We start from the raw sequence: 22,458 nt of genomic DNA on the forward strand, positions 1-22,458 counted from the left end.
AGGGCCTACAGGAAAGCTGGGAAGGGACTTTTATAATGGCATGTAGGATGGAGGGAAATGGTTTTGAACTGGAAGAGGGTAGGTTTAGATTAGATATCAAGAAGAAATTTTTACTGTGAGAATGGTGAGACACTGGAACAGGTTGCCCAGTGAGGTTGTGGATGCCCCCTCCCTGGAAGCATTCAAGGCCAGGCTGGATGGGGCTTTGAGCAACCTGGTCTAGAGGGAGGTGTCCCTGCCTATAGCAGGGGATTGGAACTAGATGATCTTGAATGTCCGTTCCAACCCAAACCATTCTATGATTCTGTAATTCTATGATTCTATGAACACTGTTCAAGGAGCTCATGATCAACTTTGCTCTTACTGAGCACTGAAAAGATATCTTCAGTCATGTTTCTTTTTCAATTTCTATTTTTTATTTTCCTTCACTGTTTTACTGATATAATCTGGGGTTTTTGTTTTGGGAGGCTGAGATTCATTCTATTTTCTAATGCATGTTGGGGTCATCTTCCTCAGCATCAAACTATTGCAGGGATAGGAGAAGAAGAAAAGAACAGATACTGAGAACTTAATCAAGTGTCCAATAGTTTTTAAGTTCTTTATCTTTTAGGTAAACAATCCTGTGTGTTTCTTCCTGTGCCTTGACCTGCATACAATGAAGGGCAAATTAATCTGTAGATACAGAGGAGGAACAAACTTATCTAAGAATTATTTTTTTTTCTTGTTTTATTTCTTCTCAAAGCAATGACAAATTTTGGCAAGCTTTTATTAAAACAGTGGCATTGTTTTTAATACACATTTTCCCATCTATATCTGCAATGCAAATCCCTATCCTGAAGTTATGAAGAGTTAATTTTGCTCCCATTAAGTGGGCAGGTAGACCAGGCTATCTGTGGCACTAGCTGCTAAGCTCTTTTTGGAACTGTACACTAAAGCAGGACCAGTTGGTATGAAGGTGGTCACCTTCAGGTAATAGCAAATGACTTCTGAGCAGTGCTAACCTTGCAATTTCAACACCAAAATGTGGAACAAATCCCTCCCCACCTGGCTGAGAGAAGGCTTGGATGCTATAAAAACAGTCCTTTTTAAGTGTCAAGGAACTCAAAATCAGTGTAACGTATGTGCACGTTGTCACGGTTACACAAACATCTCAAACACATGTTGCTGCTAATAGGCTGTAATGCAGTGTTTGCCCTGCCCTGGCTGTCAGATCACACCATTCCCTCATGCTGTCACAGGCATGCGTGACCTTGTGGTGGATTGGATCAATGAAGAGTAATCAGTTGAAGTTAAACCTGGAGTAGAGAATGAGGCAAAGGTTTATTTTACGTATTAACAGCATTTGTCTGATTGCTGAGGATTGGCTCAGCATGAGGAAGAGAAGCAGCCTTTCACTGTTAGCACCAGTTCATACTGTGGATCTGCAAAGCAAGTTGAAGCACAGGAGCTGCAAGGCCTCTGTCTGATGCCTAAGCAAAAAGCAGTGAAGCCCTATGTGAGAAGATAGGAATGGCTTACCATGCCCTGAGACAATTAACTGTGTCAGAAAGCAGCAGAACTGCTGAGCAAGGCACAAGGACAACATGACATACTCACATAAGATGGGGCAGGTGAAGTTCGTCACATTTCACCACCATGAGAGTGGTGGACCTCAGAACAAAAAAATGAAACAAGTACCCTCACAAAATCCAGCTACTGAAGTCCAATATGGATAGTCTGTTAGAAACATCAATGAGTTGTTTTGCAGTGAAAATCAAACTCATCTTACTTGCTTTGAATCAGTGCCTTGATGTCACTTCTTTCTTAAAGAAGAAAAGCATGTGAATGAGTCTCTGACCACCATGCCTGTTGCAGTTTTGTAGGCCAGTATCACATTCCCCCTCTAAGCTATTTCCCAGGCTGAGGCTTCTTGGCCAATTCAGTCACTCCAGTTCAGACACAATTCAACATGTGATAATTCCATTTATTTCCTCTACTCTGTTCCTCAGCTACATACAGTGTCCAAGCCACAGATGACAGAGAGATGAGTGCTGTTTTATTCCCAGTTATTTTCCCAATAATTCCCAATATTTAATTCTTTTATTAGAATTATGTTTTTTAATCTGCACTGGGTTGATGTTTTCATGGAACTGCTTGTAATTCAGTATGGCACTCCAGAGTGATTACAGTAGCTTTATCACCCATAATTGCATAAAACAAGCTGTTTTTTTCTTTGTGCAGCTCAATTTACAGTTATTTATATTCAGTTCATCTGTCAATTCATTGATCAGTGTTACAAAGTTCTTCTGCAAAGACTTCTTGCAGTCTGCCGAAGTCCTTACTGTCTTGACTGACTTTGTGTCTTTACCAAACTTTTATTCCTCACTGCTTAAACCTTTTCAGACCAGCTATGAATGTGCAGAGCAGGTCCAGCACTACACTGGTAAGCTCCTTTTGTTGTGAAGACCAAACATTTTCCTGCTGCCCTTTGTTCCTGTCTGGAAATCCAGGTAGACTGTATTTGCTCCTGTCTTCATGTGTGTTCTTCCTCTTCCAAGAACTCCAAAAAGCTGTTAAGCCCAGGCTTCTCTTTATAGAGGCTATAGTGGTGTTTCCTCAAAGGATGCAAAAATTCCTCGGTGATGGCTCTAAGTACCAGTCATTGGCTAAGTATAGATATAAGCATATATATATCTGGCTTATGGGACCACACTCTCTTGGACCCTAAAGAACTTGCTTTTAATTATAGATTAAGACATTGGTTTCTAGAACTCAAGCACAATTTCTGCAAGAGGTAATGTCCAACTGCTACAAATTCAGTTATTTCATTCCTGAGTTTTCACAGTAATCCTTGTTGAATACCATCAACAATTTTAACATTCATTTTGTATTGACTGTAGACGTGTAACACATCTCTAAACATGTAGTTCTCCTGGGAATCAAGCACTCTTGTTTTTCTCAGTATCAATAACTTTCCGTAGACATAGAGACGAATATTTTCCAAGCATTGTTTGCTGGCAAGACCGGTATAACAGGATGTCTATGTAGTCAGCTCACTGTTATCTAGGCCAAAGGAGGTGGAGATACATTGGATATTGGAAAAAATACTAATGATTGTGAAGGGTGCATTGAGTGCCCTGCAGAAACACTGTGACTTGGATCCATGAGACCCAACTGTTCCAGTGCTAGTCAGCATGACACAAACTTCACAATCATTTAAGTGTGGCTACAGTTTCCCTGTTAGCCTAGTTCTGTGGTGACTAGGGAAAGGAAGAAAGGTGTACTTGGTCCTGTATGTACATGGAGGTAGATAGGATTGTAGCAGAGTTAGAGCCTGCAAACCACCTGCAATTGTTGATGTGATTCAAACATTAGAAAAGAACCAGCTCTGGTCTGCCAAGATCTACTTGGGATTATCTATCTGAACTCTATCCAGCTGCAAACAGAACAGTCAGTATTGGTACTGATATTATTTAATGTCTTTGTTGGTAACGTGAACAGTAGGATTGAGTGCACTCTCTGCAAGTTTTCTGATGACACTAAGCTGAGTGGTGTGATTGACATACTAGAGGGAAAGGATGCCATCCAGGGGGATCATGGAAGACTTGAAAGAGGGCCTATGCAAAACTTATGAAATTCAGCAGTGATAAGAGGCAATCCCAAGCACAAATACAGACTGGGTGATGAGTCAATTGAGGACAGTTTGTGGAGAAGGATTTAGATCTGTTGGCGGGTGAAAAGCTGGACATGAGCCAGAGTGTGCACTTGCAGAAGGCCAAAGTATTCTGGGCTGCATCAAAGGAGGAGTGGCCAGGAGGGAGAGGGAAGTGATTGTCCCCCTCTGTTCTGCCCTTGTGAGGCCCCATATGGAATACTGTGTCCAGGGTCCCAGGTCCCTGGGACCCCCAGGGCTAGAAAGGTGTGAAGCTGTTGGAACAGGTCCAAAGGAAAGCTACGAAAATGATCAAAGGTTTGGAGCACCTCTCCTATGAAGAAAGGCTGAGGGAGCTGGGCTTGTACAGCTTGGAGAAGAGAAAGCTATAAGAGAAAGCAATAAGAGAAAGAGATACCCCATCCTTGGAATTGCCCAAGGACAAGTTGAACCTTGGCCTTTAGGCAACCTGATCCAGTGGGAAGTGTTCCTGCTCATTTCAGAGGGGCTGCAACTGGATGATATTCAAGTTTCCTTCTAACCCAAATGTTTCTGTGGACCTGTGATGCTACGACCTGTGCTATTACTGAGTTAATAAGTTCTATCAGAGCCAAGTTCTAATTTGTGTGCTTCAGTAGAGAGGCTGCACACCTGAATGCAAATAAAATTACAATTTTCCTGTGTTTCTGGGCTGGATGTGTCCAGTGCCATCTCTCTGTACAAGCTGCTTTCCCATCACATATGCTGCCAGCTGTTGAATGTAATGTGAAGCTGCTTAACACTCACCTGGGTACTGTGTTTTGCCACAGCAGACTCCAGCAGACAATCCATGTGAGAAAACTGGTGCAATCCCGGATGAGCCATGATAGCAAGAATCCTAAGGGGACTGTAACCCACAGGCAGCACCTTTGCAGGTAAAATTTGTTCCGTTTGGTCTCCATGGGATTGTTACTCTGGTTGCAAAGGACAGGTTTACAGCAAAAGTTATGTAAACGTTTGGAGTGCTTTACCAGCACAGTTTGCTGGTACTGTGCTCTTCACATGGGCTAAACCTCATTCGTTTGTTTTGAATGTATTAATAATATGCAGTGATGAGCATTAGTGAGCACCTGTACAATGAAGCAAGAGAACTTAGCGTGGGAGGAGAACAAAATTCTGTACGCAACCAGTCTGCATTAAGAAGTTAAGAGAAATGATCTATTAGGGTAACAACTCTCAATTCTGGCAGCTGGTTACCTCCACCGAGGTAACTGAGACAGATGCATGAAACCAGACAGCTGTATGGGAACTGCTGTCCATGACTGATGGCATTTGGTCAAATATTGCATCCATCAAGCAACAAAGTGTTCTGAGAACAAGCATGAGCTGGCACATGTGAGGGATGACTGCCTATTGCAATTAGCTGCTGCCTTTGTTTCAGTGACTGCAGTTCTGCTTTTTGCCTCACCTGGAAGAAGCAAAGTGCTGGGAATTGTGTGGTCTGGGAATAGGAAGAAAACAAAAGAAGCAATAGATGACTCAGAAGAGTGTGGGTTGGGAAGAGAACACCATGCTCTAATGCTCACTGGCATGTGGCTGGCAGTGGCTCAGGACCAGCGTGCACTTAAAGCTTGACATGCCTGACCTCCTGACATTTTGTCTTGAATTCCCAGTCAGGCAAATCCATCTTTTCTTTCTGAGAGTGGATGAACTGAGTAATGTGCTTCAGTCTAAAATATTAAGGACAAGACACAAATTCATAGCATATTGGATGCAAGTGATTCTGTATTGCATTCAATATGTGGGCTTTTTTGGGTTAAATCATTGTCCCACATTTAATTTCATGCGTACAACATGTGCCAACTGGAAAGGCCAGAGGTGGCTGTGTTTATAGAATCATCACAGAATCATAGAATGGCTTGGGTTGGAAGGGACCTCACAGTTCATCAAGCTCCAACCTCCCCAGCTGCAGGCAGGGCCATCAACTTCCATATCTAAAACTAGACCAGGCTCCCCAGGGCCCATCCAACCTGGCCTTGAACACCAGGGCTGCATTGTGGTGATGCAATGTATGAGCTTATCCAGAGGATTCCGTTGTTAAGAAGAGGGATTTGATGGTAAAATGCAACTGTACAATGAAATTATGGAGGTGTTCTGTCATAATTTATGAATACTGTGTTGTGTATACTGGGCTGGTTACCTGGAAGCTCCCCGTGTGTGGTTAAATTGGCAGCCATGGAACAGAGAAGGAAAGACAAAAGTACCTAAGAGTACAACACTCCACGGTAAATGCCTGAACTGCTGCTGGACTAGGTGAGTAACTGAGTCTGAGGATCCTCATCTGGCTGCTACAATCCTCCTGCATGGGTTTTGGTTTGCAGGATTCGTCATGGAGAGCATGACAGCATGCTCTAAGGTACTGTTGGCAGGCTGCTTGTCAGGGGGCTGTTTGGACCAGTGTCTCTGAAGTGTTCTTTAAGTTCTTTACCAGGAGAGTGGTGAGGTGCTGGAACAGGCTGCCCAGAGAGGTTGTGGATCCCTCATCCCTGAAGGTGTTCCAGGCCAGGTTGGATGGGGCTCTGGGCAGCCTGGTCTAATATTAAATATGGAGGTTGGCGGCCCTGCCTGCAGCAATGTGGTTGTAGCTTGATGGCCCTTGAGGTCCCTTCCAACCCAGGCCATTCTATGATTCTATGATTCAGTGATTCTATGAAGAGTGCAGTTGACTTTGCTATGATTTCTACTGAAGAATATAGAGTTGTCTTCAGCACAGACAAAACTCAGCTCAGGGTGATCTCTACAGGGTTATGTCATGTAGCAGTAGCCAAGCAGGTGCTTATAGAAGAAGGGATGGTAACAGAGAGAGAAGAGGAGGTCATCCCCCCACTGCTACATTCGCTTTGGTAATGCTGTATTTTCATTCTGGTTATTCTTGTGGGGTCAGGTGGGCACTTAATGAAAATTTTGGATCTAGGACATGGGACATTGTGGAGCAGAGCCAGAAGTGGGGAAATGGCAGTGCCCAGCTCTGCTGCTAAGGATGGCTGCCTCTCTACACCTCAAATCAAGATAGCAAGATTTCGAATAAAAGACATGGTAAGCAGCCCTTTTGTTTTAATATTCTTTTCTCTTTCATTCTGAGTTTAAGTTTAAAACAGTATGTGGTATGAATACCAACCATAGAGTTCCTTCTTGACACAAAACATCAAAAAATAGACCTATTGAATGCACTTGGGAAAAATAGTTCCTACAGGGCACTGCGGCCAGAGGACCATTCTGGGGGGCTTATTTACCTACTGGCGTCACCATACTGAGCACCTAGCTATATGAACTTATAATGCCTTTGTGTTGGATTGGTCAATCTCAGGTTTCCTCCCAGTCCCTTGGCACTTGAGCAGGGAGACAAGACACATCTCTGCTTTGGTATCTAAGCGTTTGGTAGATAAATGGTACAAAGAGCAGCTGCGTAAGTCTAGTCTGAAGCTTCCCTCATTCCTCCTAGAGCACCTTCCTTCCACCACTCATAGGAGAAGCCAAAGCTGCAGCATTTAAGTTGGAGGTGCTGGCTGATGCCTCCAGCTTTCTATGCAGGGTTTTCCCATGGTGTAGAGCCTTCCCTGTGAACATGCACTCTCGCTTTTGCATATTAAATTCCTATCAGTAGAAGACTTATAACATGGATATCATACTCACCAACTGCAGAAAAAGGGCAAAAAGCATGATGTGGGATCATGGCTTCTCAGACAGCAGTCAGATGTATGTATCGCCTGTATGCCCAAGATCATACTGGTGATATTAAAGAGCTGTTGTTCATCAGATGCATCTCAAGGGAAAAGAATTTTAAATATAGAATCATGTTTGTCCAAAAATAGCAAAAAAAAAAAAAAAAAAAAAAAAACCAATACCATGATGAAATGCTCCCTCTTCTGTGTGTAGCTGATATTGCATATTTTCTTTAATATGAACAAATTTGAAAGACAACTCAGCTTTCCCTGTGCTGTGCAGACAGTTTTGCAATTCATCACTTCAAAATACATAAATCAGATGCTAGAGAAGAACTTAACATCTGATATTAAATATCCCCACTAAGTTGGGATCGGAGAAGCAGACTGCTAAGGGATACAGGGCTCCTGAAGGGTACTTTCTGAGGTAGGATATTCTCACAGTGTCTTTCAGTCACCCCATTCTTTGATCTAAAACACTGTTAAGCCTAATTCTTCCAACAAAAAAATTCTTCTGAACAAAAAATATTGTTGTTTAGCTTCTGTAACCCTCGGCTTTCTGAACTAGTCTGATTTGCAGAAGTTTATTATCTGTGATAGATGATTTTTTTTCTTTATTTTCACAGTTTCTGAGCCCATGTGAAGATTGCTAGCATGGAAACATTGCTTTGCCTTCAAATGCCTGGCTGAAAACTTAACACAGGTTTACCATAGCCACTATAGCTACAAATAACTGCAATCTCTAAATTGGAAAGATACGATTTGAAGGCTGGACTGTTTAATGGATAAGGAATTGGTTACATGGTCACAGCCAGAGGGCTGTGATCAACAGCTCTATGTTTAAGTGAAGAATGGTAATGAGTTGTGTCTTCCAGTGGTCTATCTTGAGATCAGTGCTCTTTAAGATGTTTGTCTATGACCCAGACAGTAGGATTGAGTGCACCCTCAGCAAGTTTGCTGACATCAAGCTGCACAATGCAGTTACAGTAGAAGGGATGCCCTCTAGAGAGACCTCAACAAGTTTGAAAAGTGGGTTCACATGAACCTAGTGAGGTTCAACAAAGTCAAGTGCAAGATGTTGCACTTGGATCACTGTAGTCCCAGATGTGAGTACAGACTGGGAGAAGATCTTGTTGAGAGCAGCCCTGCAGAGAAGGACCTGGGAGTTCTGGTGAATGAAAAGCAGGACATGAGCCATCAGGGAGAGGGAGATGATTGTTCCCCTTTGCTCTGCCCCTGTTAGGCCCTGTCTGAAGCACAGCATCCAGACCTGGGGCCCCCAGCACAAGAAGGACATGGAGCTGTTGGAGCGGGTCCAGAGGAGGGCCACTAAGATGATCGGAGGGCTGGAGCACCTCTCCTACAATGGCAGGCTGAGGTAGTTGGGCTTGTTCAATCTGGAAAAGAGAAGGTTCCAGGGAGAACTCACTGTGGCCTTCCATTGCTAAAAGGGAGCTTATAAACAGGAGAGTGACTGACTTCTTACCTGTACAGATAGTGATAGCGTAATGGTCTCAAACTAATACAGGGAAATTCAGATTAGATGCCAGGAGGAAATCTTTCACTCAGAGGGTAGTGAGGCATTGGAACAGGTTCCCCAGGGACACTGTGGATGCCCCATCCCTGGAAGCATTCAAGGCCAGGTTGAATAGTGTATTGCTGTAGATAGGGTCAGCACAAAGATTACAGACACCAAATTAAAGAAGTATGTTTATCTTTACTTAACTTTAAAGCAATGAGAAAATAAGCAAAATGACACCACAAGAATAAAACACAACCAGACAATGCACCTAACCATTACTACACGAGGATAGCAACAGTGATTAAGAAAAATGTATCATCAATTGCCCTAATACTTTAACATCATCCAGAGCTGCAGTCGCTGGGGAACCCCAGTTACAGTGAGGATTTGGAGAGCCTTTCCTAGCAATTGGGAGATCCTATGCAGTACATCCACTCATATGTGAAGTCTCCGACTTCACTAAAAGTCAGTCCAGCTTTTATATTGTTGAATAAACAAGTTTATGTGACAATTAGGCGGAAACATCTGGTTTCATTCTCCCTCGAGCCAGAGTTCAAGGAGGAACCAAGGAAGTTTGTGTACTAGTAGGCCTTGACACTTCTAAATAAGGAAAGATTAATACATTCTCATGTCCTTTTATACATATCTTGTCCAAGATATGTATTTTGCTAATCAACATACGTTTTTCACTAATGATTCAACACTGGTGATATATAATGCTGAGATTCATCGAGAGGTCATCTTTGATTCGAGACCCACTGTTCAGTCCTGAGTACTTCAGATGATACACTGATCTGGTGGGTGGCAATAGTGCCTGTGGCAGGGATTGGAACTGTGTGATCCTTAAGTTCACTTCCAGCCAAAGCTGTTCTATGATCCTATGATTCTATGGTTCTGTCATATTGCGACTCTACAGTTCTCTGTTGGTGGGAACTCAGGTTTCTTTACAAGTTGAGAATGGAGTTAAACAAGAAATAAATGTATTTCTTAAGCAAAAAAAAAAAAAAAAAAAAAAAAGAATCTTTTCCACTCTCTGAACAATGTCAGAGTCTCTTTTGTAGATTTATTTTAATTCAGATTTCTCTTGATAGCAAACAAGAATGAGGAACGCCTGGACGCAGCCCTCGATAAGAAAATCTAGATACTTTGTCGTGCTATTGTTTAGAAGATTTCAGTGGGGCAGAAACATTTGTAATTTTGATTATTGGACGTCCTTCTTCATTCACTGTATGAATAATTTTCCTTAGATGGCTATTAGAACCAGTGTCTGTTATACTTCCTCTTTCAGTGACCACTGGAACATGAAACACATGCACAGAATTAATAAAGGTGTTGCAATTAAGTGCTATCCACCTACAGCTGTAATCACTGCTAATACAATACTGTTTTCTGCCACAGTTTTGCACCATACTCAGTGCACAGTATGGCGACTCCATTAAGTAGGAGACCCAGGAGTTCAATATTGCTTCTTGCTATCTGAAAATGAGGATATTTGCATATTTTTACCAAAAGGAGCATACTTGAACACCTAGCTCAACATAATGGAAGAAGGTGATAGGATGTACTTTTGCCCCAGGAGCCTGCCAGTCATTTGGATCTGCTGAGATCCAGATGAGAGCAAGGAAAGGTGGTCATTTTGCCATCACAGTTTTTAGTCTATGAATTGGATAGCATCACTTCATATCAACAAAAGTACACATGAAATCCGATTTAATAGCAATCTTGACCTTTGTGTCAGATTGTCTTCCCTCCTCTGGAAATACCACAGGGATGATGAATATTTAAAGAACTCTTAAGCAATGCCAAAGGAATTCTTTTGGAAAAGATTTTAAATAAATATAAAACCTGATTTTGAATGAAACCACTGGGGAAAATGTAGAAAAAATATTTGCAAAGAAAATATAAACTTAAATTAAAAAAAAATGCTACAGAGTATGCATGTCAGTGACATTCTCCTTTTCATATTTTAAGGTATTTGGCCAAATATTTGGAAAAGCAAATAACAGATATTCATATAGTTCTGATTATGAACAAATTCCTTGTCACTGAGATATGCGCTTCTCACAAGGTATGATCTGTTATTAAACTCTTTTGGGTAATGAATAGAGAAAGCTCACACAAATGAGAGACTTCGAATGTAACTTCCGCAGTGTTCTGTATTTCATAAGAGCTTAAACTGTGATGTGTGGCTCTTTGAAGTAAAAAGAAGACCCACCAATCAAAGGTGGAATGTTATTCAGTGTGGCAGGGAGGACATGGGAAGGAAGTTCTGTAACACCATCTCTTTCAAGGCTTTGTAATAGGGCTACTTGGAAAGGACGGGGTGAGAGCAATAAAACATTACTCATCCTTTTAGAAATCAGCAGAGCAGTAAATTTCTAAATGGATTTATGCACAACTGCTGATTTCCACAGCAGATATGATGATAGTGGCACCAGGACAAAGCAGTTAATTGTTCTGTGGGCCTTCCCTCTGTCACAACTTTAACAAATTTTAATCCACTTCAGTGATTTTATTCCAGTATATTTCCAAATTTTAATAACATATTTTTGGTTGTGATTTGTTTGGTTGAGTAGTAGCTCCACAGTGACTTGTGTCTACTTCTTCTCCTCCAGTGATTATTTAATGTCATTGGTTTTATGCATTAGAAGTGTTCGCTGAAAGTTAGCCTGTTTAGACTGCTCATGTGCAATTAATATAGTGGACGTGAAAGTCTAGAGCAAAATCGTGGGGTATGTATGACTCACAACCTGCAGAGTGAGCTCTGACGAGGCAAATGAAAAATGGAGGGGGTGTGGGTCAGGAGGCCAATATGCAGCCCCAGGGATATGGTGCTGTGTGACTCAATGGAGGAACCCAGCTGCTGGCCTGGGGCTCAGAGAAGGCACTGGCAGGGCTTGTGGAGCTGAGGCCTCCTGCTGTGCTCTGCCAGATGTGGGTTGGAGGCAGCACAGCACAGCAGCATGGGCTGACTGCCACTTGAGTGTGTCTGCACAGTGCTGCTTATTCTTTTCCCAATGGAAGTGAAATGCACAGCCCCAAATTCTAGGTAAACTCTAAGATGTGAAGAGAGAGTGATGCCCCTTGGCTTTTCTGTTGTTTGTGGTTCACACATGCACGCAACATATCTCTGGGCCATTATTTATGGTGTGCATTAAACATGGAACAACCACCTCATTTCCTTGTCTTTTAAAGACAGTTAAGTCAATTGTTCCTCACAAACACCTGCCTCTGGCTCTCACTCTACATCAGTTGTTGTTTTTTAACAATTTGCCTGGCTCCTGCTAGGACTTGCATTGCTCCTGTACTGTCAATCTGGTTTCATTCCTAGTGCCATCCAAAATCTTCTGGACCAGAACCCTCAGAGCACCTGTAGCTACATCAGCAGTGGGACCATCCAGGAAGGGCCATGTGTGCTTCCTGCCATCAGAGCTCTGCTTTGCTGTGGTCTAATCCTGGAAATGGCTGTTTGATCTACTCTGAACTTTTTAATGAATGTTCTCCCTGCTGCAAAACTACTGAGAGAGCTGTCTAAATGACACAGTCCTCCAGAAAAGCAGACATTATCAGAACTAGTCCTTGTTCCACATTTTCTTGGGACAGATGTTTTTACCTAGCTTCAACTAGCCTTCAGCATTAGACAAAAGCTGTTACTACCCCTGTAACCTACTAGAAACGCTGTCAGACGCTGTTATCCAGGGAAAAAGATTAGCATGTGGCAAGAGTGATACTTGCCCAGAACACTCATCACATGTCCAGTGATTTGCATTTTGAAGATGTTTTGATGACACGAGCTTTTATATTTATAAGTTATCAATAAATATTTTCCAGGAATTTGTCAAATCAAGCAGTTTCACAGATTAAAAATATTATTTAGTTCATTTTGAGCTGGTTTCTTTTTGTTTCTCCTTATTTTTATATTGGAAAACACCATGAACAACTACTTCTTGCTCATCTTTCCCATGCTACTCTCATCTATATGGACTTCTGTCATATACTCACTCAGTTATGTCCTTCCACAGAGAGAAACACCTTCTATAATTATCTGTTTCTAACATTAAAACTGCTTTTGATCTTCTTTGCTGTTCTTCTCATTACCTTTTCCAATCCTGCTGTATTGTTTATGAGATGAGGACACCAGGGCCATCAGTGTGCCCTTTTGCACTTATTTAGTTTACTTTTTCTGTTTTCTATTTCTCTCCTAATCCTGTTTATTTTCGGATTATTACTGGGCCAACATTTTCAGTTGTTCTGTGTGTACAGTTTTATGTCAGCAAAAAACCTTTATTTCTTTATTATTCACTCCTTTTTCCAGACCACTGATAAACGTGTTGAATAGTGCAGACTCCTGCAGAATTCCATTGGCAGTTTCAGTTCTCTTGCAGAGATCAATAATTTATTCCTGATATCCTATCTTTCAGTTAGTCATTTCCCTCTTAGGCCATGGCATCCTAGCTCCTTTAAGAATGAGGAATACTCTCTGTGAACAAGTTAGACAATGAGGAGAGAGGTCATCAACCCATGGTTTCCTCCACAGAACATCAGCAGGTTTGAGCTATGACTTCCCTTTACTTTTCCCCACTACATTATTTCTATTCATGTTCCCAGCATTCTGGTTTTGAGGCCGGACTCCTCTTTATCTACTCTGAACAGTAGATTTACTGTCAGCATCCTTCTGGGTATTGCAGGGCACCTCTCACATTGACATTCTCCCTGCCCAGTTCCTGCAGTGTAGTCCCAAATAAGATTTCAGAACATGGCTCCCATCTTGCACATACTGTATTACTGTGTTCTTTCTTCTTTCAGTCACCACCCAACCACTGGGATTGCAATTAACTTTGGTTTTCCCACAGCAGGTGATGAGCTTGTGGTGCATATTAAGGGCCAGATGTTTCCACAGTTGCCTGTTGCGGCCTGCCTGCCTCTCATTATTGGGATATACAGCCTGAGTTCTACAAAGCATGTGCCTAAATCCCATAGCTTGAACACTGAATGGTGTTAAGCGCTTAAATTATCTGCAGAGTTTGTAGCTTTAGCTAACAAGACACAATAGCTGGAGTTTGGTTTTTATTTTCTTTTTCTGTATTTTTCTTCTCATTTAGCTTGTGGTTCATAATGCAGACTTTATGCAGAGCATGCTGTAGTAATGCAGTAATGAACCACTTCTAGGTGCCCTGGAGCAGCTCAGGGCCGCGAGTTGCTGGTCATTGCTGGAGTTGAGATCTGGAAGTAGCAGTTCTTCAGCAAGACACTAAGGGGCAGTCCCAGACCAAAATAAGTGTTTCTCATTTCTACACAAACTATAAGAAAATTTTATTTACCTCTTTTAAAAATATATATATGTTGACTTCATATCAACAATACCCAGAAATATTGAATCAGTCTGGTCTCAATGCACTACTGATAAGGAAGGAGAGTTTATTTGCCTTTTATCTCAAAACTGGTCTGCTTGATCTCACAGCTCACAGACAGCAGTGAGTATGGAAAAGCTGCGGAAGCTCCACTTCTGTGGCCACCCATGCATCATGACATGGCCAAGCATACGTGCAAGTGTGCAGTTACATAAGCTGGGACCTTAACTGCTTGGAGGAGCTCATTGTCACCGGAAGCTTGTTCCTAAATGTAATAGCTGCTGAATGTTTAGCATGAGTCTAGAGAAGTGTGCAGAGTGATTCCTGAGGTCAGCTGCAACCCCTGTGATTCTGTGATTTCTTGAGATGACAAAGCAATGAAAGCATACGGAGGATGTTGTTCAAGGTCTGCACATATCCTACATGTTTCCGAGCGCTCAACAGGGGAGAATATCAGCTGTGCTGTTGAAATCGTCATGAAGCAGAAAATGTATCATTGCACCTTGGGTCTTTCCAAGGTATCTTTGTTAACTAATACATCTCCATCAGCTTTCTTGTTTCACATGAACAGCAACTGACAAACTCTTCTTGTTCCCATGTGCCCATGCATGTGTCAGACCTGAAGTGCCCTTCAGGTAGGGGCAGTTTAGAACCACGCTCACTAAGGAATGTGAAGGGGCCAGGAATTTTCCTAGTCATCTACTACAACCTGCTGGGTGACATGGCCACTGTCCTGTGACACAGCCAGCATGCGCCTGCACCGCACCCTGTAAGGAGGGTTACCAATGGTTGTGCAGTACAAGCTGTACCTATCTGCAAAAACCTTGTGGAAGGAATTGGATGTGAACTAGGGCAAAGGTTGCTGGATGTTGATACAAGTATGAATGAGTTGGACAGAAATAGCATGTCTCAGGAGGGTGGGTTCCTCTTATGTGTCAGTGGATTTATCACAAGGGGTTTTGCTATCCTGGCTTTGCTCAGAAGGTGACATATTGTAATGTGACTTAGTGTAGGCAGCTGGAGCAGTGTGCATGTTCTCTGGTTACAGAAGGGACAGTTGTTCTCTGGCCTTCTAGCTGGGTGCCCTGCTGCTCTATGAAGCAGAGCTGACTCTGACTGTGTGGTATTTTACACTATTTTGATATTACTCAGTGTAGGCCGGTGGTATTAAATAAAATAAAATAAAATGAATGGTTTGGCTGATAAATGACATATAGATACGTATGTTTCAGAGGCCTGAGTGGAAGAAAATATTGTATGACCAGAATATGACTTCATAATTTCAGCTCAGGGTTAGTTAAGGCTTTCTAGACAATTTTCCAGGTAACAAGAAATTCCTGTACAATCAAACATTACTTCCACAGTGCAGTAATGGGTGACTGCTCACAGAGTAAAAGATGGTTCATTTGTTAGGAGGAGGAGGATAAGGGAGTAGTCGATGGTGACCCAACTCTGCAGCTCATGTGCAACACTTCAATTCCTGTCCCAAATGAAAAGCATAGGAGAAATGACCACTATGGGAACAAGCAGAGTTCAATGGGCTAGACATTTCAAATGAAAATTCATCAGTGCATTTGGAAAAGATATATACACTCTTGTTCAGCATGGGACTCAGAAAAGAATGAGATCAGGGTAAACTTGAGCTGGGCAGTCCTTGAAGTGTAACCTCTCAGAAAAGATCTGTACAGAGTAAACCACCAAATTTAGGTGATAAAAGCTATTAGCAAGATCATGGAATCATAGAATTCTTAGAGTAGGAGTAGACCCTTAAAGGCCATCTAGACAAACACCCCTGCAGTGAACAGGGACATCCACAGCTAGCTCAGGTTGCCCAGAGTCTGGTCCAGCCTGGCCTTGTTATCTTCAGGGACAGGGTGTCTACCACATCTCCAGCTCTTTGGTATTTTGCTGTCTGTGCAGTTACAGCAGTTTAAAGTCTTGGAGATGTGAACCAGACTTGTTGGAAAGAGACTTATGCTTGATGTACTGAGATAAATCAGTCAACCAGGCATATACAGAAACAGAACACAAATGAAAATGCTAGCAGTGCTAAAAATGTAAAAATTCTCAATATAACATAATATGAAATGCTGATTCAAATGTAAGTCTCTTGTAAACTCTTTAATCTATACAAATAAGCTCTTTGTTTTAATCTAGTCTAGTTAATCTAGTGTCAGCTTTTTACTGTCCAGTTTTTCTGTCACTCTGAGTCTTGCAGAATTGCCTGTTGTTTCCAGTCACATCTTTTGCCACTTTGGAGGTACAACATCGATGCAGAACACATGCACCTCAAAAGTGGTGTGAATCTGGGAAAAATAAATGATCACAGGATGTGGGCGGGAGGCTGACTTGTCTTTTCCAGCACAATAATTACTTGTGAGAAAATATTCCCCACATGTGTTCTGGCAAATGTTGGAAACCAGATGCCCTAAGTATGAGATTCTCCCACTGAAATTGAGCAGTATTTTATTGCAGCTTAGTCTCTCACTTTATAGGTTGCTCTGGCTTAAAAGCATCCTCTATTATGTTGCTTCAAGAAGAGACCAAAGGGAAAATCACTGTGATCCAAGAAGCCAAAACCTCTCCTTCTTGTCTGTGGAAGTGAAGTTGACTCGTATCAGTCATTCTTAAGGAGCAGAGAACAGCATTAAGATTCTCTGCCTGAGGTTTGAGTGCTTCATCCCCATGCAGGAGGGAAGGTGCAACCCCATAGAAACAAGCGTACCTCTAGCTTACTCTGACTAAAAGTGAAGGAATCACTCATAGCTGGTTTGGTCTTTTCTCAAATTTACACGACAAGAAAAAGCCTTCACCTCTCTCAGCAGCCTGCAGTGAAATCAGATGGATTATTCATTCTGTAAGGCTCACATCTATTAATGCTTAATCAAAGATGACAGAATTCAGTCCTATATAGATTTTTTGACATGCCATGTGGAAAACCTGCTCTTCTGATTCTGACAGCCATTAATTTTGCAGTGTAGTCTTTAATATTGCAGTGTGCACATTGATATCACTTTATTCATTAGGAGGAGGGCACAGTTGGAGCAGTCTGCAAGGGGCCAGCATGTGACATATAGGATACACAAAAACATGAAACTAGATTAGGTAAGTCAGGGAACAGGCTATTTTCTGGTTTATTTTTGAGTTAGGCTGAGGGATGATGAGTATTTGAAGATAATTTATAATGTCACTGAAGTCACTTCTTCTTGGTGGTGGTGGCAGTACAAGAAGGGCCATGTTCACAACTTGGGATGTCCAGGCTGAATATTACATCTTCCCTAGGGAGGTAATGCAGCAGAACTGTAGGTTACCTAAGAACCTCTGAAAATTCTGTCCTTGAAGGTTTTTAAGATTTAGCAAGATAAACCCATGGCTAACTTCAACTGTTGACCATTCCACTTTGAGCAATAGGTGGGACGAGACATGGGCAGTTTGGACACTAATGAAGAAGATACCAATCTTTTCCATGTCTCCAATCACTGCAATTCTGCTCCATCAGCCATGTGTCTGCCCTGGCACCACTCCTGTGCTCACTCTGGTGCAAACCAGAGAGCAGAGTAGGATCAGTGGGGAAGTGGTAGCTACTAATACATACTTGGTTCTTGCCCTGATACAGAAATGCTCTTCTCTCAGGCCACAATGCCTTTAGTTATCTTCAGTGCCTATCAGATAGCCTATCAAAAAATGATTATCATGAATTCTGGATGAAGAGTTAAAAACAGTAGATTGACAATCATGAACTTTGAGTAACTTCTGGGATCTGCCCTTAGAGGAGCTGGGAGATCCCTGCTGTCACTGAAGCCACCAGCAGTATTTCAATAGCTGGGAAAGGAGTGGGGTGGACAGAGCAAATGAAAGGACATCTTAATAAACAAGCTCAGTGCAGCTGCTCCTTCTGTAGATATAATCCTCCAGCATGGGATAGAGAGTTCCTTACACAATTAGCTTTAGTGAAAGTAGCTATTGAAAGAGACAACACAGATTGTATCACTGTGTAAATTATTGAGTTGATGTTCTGGAGATAACAGAGAAAGCCCTTCTTTCTTCTGTCCTGAGGATGGCAACTCTGAAAGACTATACGTGCTGCTTGAAAGTTGCACCTCCTGTAGACTCTGCTTCAATAATTAACTGCAATATTCATAAGCCAGAGGATATGTATAATACATAGAAAAACAGGAGGATTGTATACATATGTTTTGACTTAGCTATGTTTCTTTCTGGCTGTGGGTGAAGATGTTGAATAAATAACAACAACAACAAAAAGGTGTTTTACTGTTTATTTGAGTAATATTTCTGAGCAGTAGTTGTTGTCATTAGTGAATCACAGCCCTTCATGTTTGTAGATGCATAAAGAACAGAATATATTTTTTTCTTAGCATCTGCAATGGCACAGTGCATGCACAGCTGCAATGCAGCTGATACCACAAGTGTCCCTCATCACATACAGAAGGAGAATGGAGGGCACTCTTCCCCAAAACTCACCTGGTTTCAGGGGCTGGTAGATTCTTCTTGTCATGGATCAACATCCAGGCTGGCTTCCATTAGGTCCTGTCCTCAAATTGACGTGTTTCCTCCTCCAAGCCCAGTGAGAATCACAATCACAGTGATAAGAAGTGAAGCACTACTGTGTGCATCCACAGAGACCTCTATCCAAATGAGCCTGCCTACTGCTTCAGAAGCAACGCTTCATGTGCAGTCACATCCCAATACTGCTGGATTCAGCACTGTGTGTGGCATCCCTTCTCCCAGAGCACATCCTTGCCCATCAGACAAGTCCTTCCCCAAGACCCCTCCCACTGTGGAGGCTTCTTGCAGTAGCAATGAGAGAGGCATCATGTCTGGGGGCAGAGGAGACAGAAGGAGGTGAGGGCTGAGATCTGCTGGGCACTTAAAATTATGAGTGGCTGGAAGCTTTCAGAAACAACATCTGCGTAGCCCATCTCCTTCTCAGTCCTCCAGGCTGGGATAAAAGAGACAAGTAGCCACAGATGTGTTTCCTGTTGCTGTTTTTCTGTGCAATTTTGTTTGATGAATATGCATATGCAACAGGCGGAAAACTTTTTGGAAAGAAAACTCAAGCAAGAAGCTTTCTGTTCCATGCGACTGTCATGAAAACTGTGGCCATTTTGGATTTCTAGTGATAAGAAGGCCTACCGTGATGAAGCTGCTCCTTCTTGCATTCCCCAGTTGTCAGCAGCAAGGCCAGGATGTCTCCAGGGTAGAAGCAGGGTAGGAACTCTTTGGGAAGATTACTTTTTAAAAGAGGTTGAACTGCACTGCATTTCCACAAGGATCCATGTCAGAAATGGAAGCACAGAGAGAATGTCTATGTGGTGACAAGTTTAGCCAACTGATGGGCATTTTGTGTCATCTGCTCAGAGGGCAGAAAGGAGCAAAAGCATCTCCTGCCTGGTATGAGACGTGTGTGAAGTAGCTGTGTGCTAAACCCAGGGTGCTCTCCTTAGAGCCTCTGGAATTCAGTTCAACTGAGTTAACAGAAATTAACTCAGGTCCGCAGATCTGAGCACATTACAGTTCTAACCACATCTTTATCTGAAACTGGTTTCCTTGTTTCCTCCAGAAGACTTGAGTACCAGGGGATCAGTCCCAGTCAACATAGGTTTACAAATGGTAGATCCTTTCTGACAAACCCGATTTCATTCTGTGACAAGGTGACTCACTTAGTGGATGAGGGTAAGGCTATCAATGTGGTCCACCTGGACTTCAGTAAGACCTTTCACACTGTCCCCCACTACATCCTCAGGGAGAAGCTGGCTGCCCATGGTTTGGATAGGCGTATGCTCCGCTGGGTGAAACACTGGCTGGATGGTCGGGCCCGAAGAGTTGTGGTCAGTGGAATTAAATCCAGTTGGCGGCCGGTCACAAGCGGTGTCCCCCAGGGCTCGGTACTGGGGCCACTTCTATTTAACATCTTTATTAATGATCTTGATAAGGGGATTGAATGCACCCTCAGTAAGTTTGCAGATGACACCAAGTTGGGAGGGAGTGTTGATCTGCCTCAGGGGAGAAAGGCACTACAGAGGGACCTGGATAGACTGGATCGATGGGCCAAGGCAAACTGTATGAGTTTCAGTACAGCCAAGTGTCAGGTCCTGCATTTTGGTTACAACAACCCCAGGCAACCCTACAGGCTTGGGGAGGAGTGACTGGAAAGCTGCCTGATGGAAAGGGACCTTGGTGTACTGATGGACAGCCGGCTAAATATGAGCCAGCATTGTGCCCAGGTGGCCAAGAAGGCCAATGGCATCCTGGCTTGTATCAGGCATGGTGTGGTGAGCAGGACTAGGGAAGTCATCCTGCCCCTGTACTCAGCACTGGTGAGGCCTCACCTCGAGTACTGTGTTCAGTTTTGGGCACCTCAGTACAGAAAGGACATTGAGGTGCTGGAGCAGGTCCAAAGAAGGGCAACAGGGCTTGTGAAGGGCCTGGAGAATGTGCCCTATGAGGAGAGACTGAAGGACTGGGGCTGTTCAGTCTGGGGAAAAGGAGGCTGAGGGGAGACCTTATTGCTCTCTTCCAGTATCTGAAAGGTGCTTACAGCAGGAGTGGGGTTGGTCTCTTCTCACTGGTGACAGGTGACAAGACGAGGGGAAATGGCTTCAAGTTGTGCCAGGGTAAGTTTAGGCTGGATATCAGGAAACACTTCTTTACAGAAAGGGTTGTTAAGCACTGGAATAGGCTCCCCAGGGAGGTGGTTGAGTCACCATCCCTGGATGTGTTCAAAAACTGTTTGCATGTGGTGCACTGGGACATGATTTAGTGGAGGGTTGTTAGAGTTATGATAGTATGGTTAGGTCATGGTTGGACTTGATGGTCTTTAAGGTCTTTTCCAACCTGAGTGATTCTATGATTTGATGATTCTATGATTCTATGGCAAGTACTTTGTCTGACAAGAGCCAGCATTTTAGGCTTGTTGAGACACCTGACAGTAAAGATAAACGTCTCAAAGGGCTTGGTGCAAACTCAACTACAAGCCTACATTTGGTCCTGAAGGACCTTGAGGATGGGCTGCCAGTGCCCAGGCACTTAGGGTCTCTGTTGTAGAACTGTAGAGAGATTAGGAAGGTGTTTTTGAAAATGGAATATGTTATTCCATACAGACTTACATTTATTGTTTGTATTTTCTACTTTTTACCTTCAGGCCTCTGGATATGCATTTTTGTAAGAGGTTAAATGATAAAAAAAAAAAAAACTAAGTGTCTTTTGTGCTGCCTGGTGAATATTTAAGTGACCTATCTAGAGCAAGCACTTTTACAGCACACTGGTAGGCAAATGCAGAGAGAAACAGAAGACCTGTCTGTGTGACAATTATACGTCTGTCCCTATATGTGTAATCCACCCTCTCAGCCTGATAAACAAAAGCCTGTGTGTGGGTTTTGAACAGAAGGTGGCCATCACCTTCTGAGCTAAGTGTTTATCTTCAAACTCTTCACCACACCTGTAAAGCAGGTAAGTCTTGGTCTTTGCATTGTAATATCGTTCATGACTCCATGAACTTTGAGTTTCATTCTGCCTTTTTAAACTCTCTCCTGGAGCTTAATCAGGACAATATTTCCCTTTTCCTTTCACCTTGTTTCTATTTTTCAGTTTGTTTTTTTTTTAATGTCAGTTACTCACTAATGAGTTACATTTGTCTTTTCTCAGTTTTAGTGATGTTTCTCTTTCTTTTTTAAACCATCTCAAACCAGTACCAAATAAAGGAAAAGCTGATGCCCATACCCTTGCACATTTTTATAATCAGTGACTTTCCTCCAACCACCATAGAAATGTCAGGGACATCCTGTATAAATGCATGTCTCCTTCAGCCGCTGTTTTCTGTTGATTCTAATTTCTTGTGGAAACTTCTGAATGAGCATTGTGGTGCCTTCATCGTGTTTGTATTTTCAGCTATGGGAGCAAGAGGTTTCTTTTGGTAGCAAATGTATTTGCAGTAGAACACTCTCTTAAATAAGGGCTTTCCTTTCTCTGTACCTTTTAGAGGTAAATGCAAATGAATTCAGGATGATATTTTATTTTCATAGAAGAGAATGGCTTGGGTTGGAAGTGACTTCAATTTCATCTTTATTTGCCTGCTGTAGGGGGCCTGCTTTGCAGGGGGCTAAGCTCAGTGATCTCTAGAGGTCCCGTCCAACCCCTACAGTTCTCTGATTCTGTGATCTAGTTCCAGTCCCCAGTTTTAATTTTTAATTTAATTTTTTAATAACATAGCTTGTTCACATGCACATGGCAGGT

At 42.5% G+C, this 22,458-nt stretch overlaps 1 long non-coding RNA gene across 1 annotated transcript; it reads left to right on the forward strand.

The window, feature by feature from the left end:
• The first annotated feature begins 3,887 nt into the window (after positions 1–3,887).
• Positions 3,888–6,706, forward strand: LOC149913063 (uncharacterized). The gene is made up of 3 exons (XR_016462308.1): positions 3,888–3,949; positions 4,441–4,545; positions 6,585–6,706. It is a non-coding gene; the product is annotated as an uncharacterized LOC149913063 (long non-coding RNA).
• The last annotated feature ends 15,752 nt before the right edge of the window (positions 6,707–22,458 follow it).

This window comes from Phasianus colchicus, chromosome Z (genome assembly GCF_987193195.1).
Source record: "Phasianus colchicus chromosome Z, bPhaCol1.hap1.1, whole genome shotgun sequence".
Classification (NCBI taxonomy): Eukaryota; Metazoa; Chordata; class Aves; order Galliformes; family Phasianidae; genus Phasianus; species Phasianus colchicus.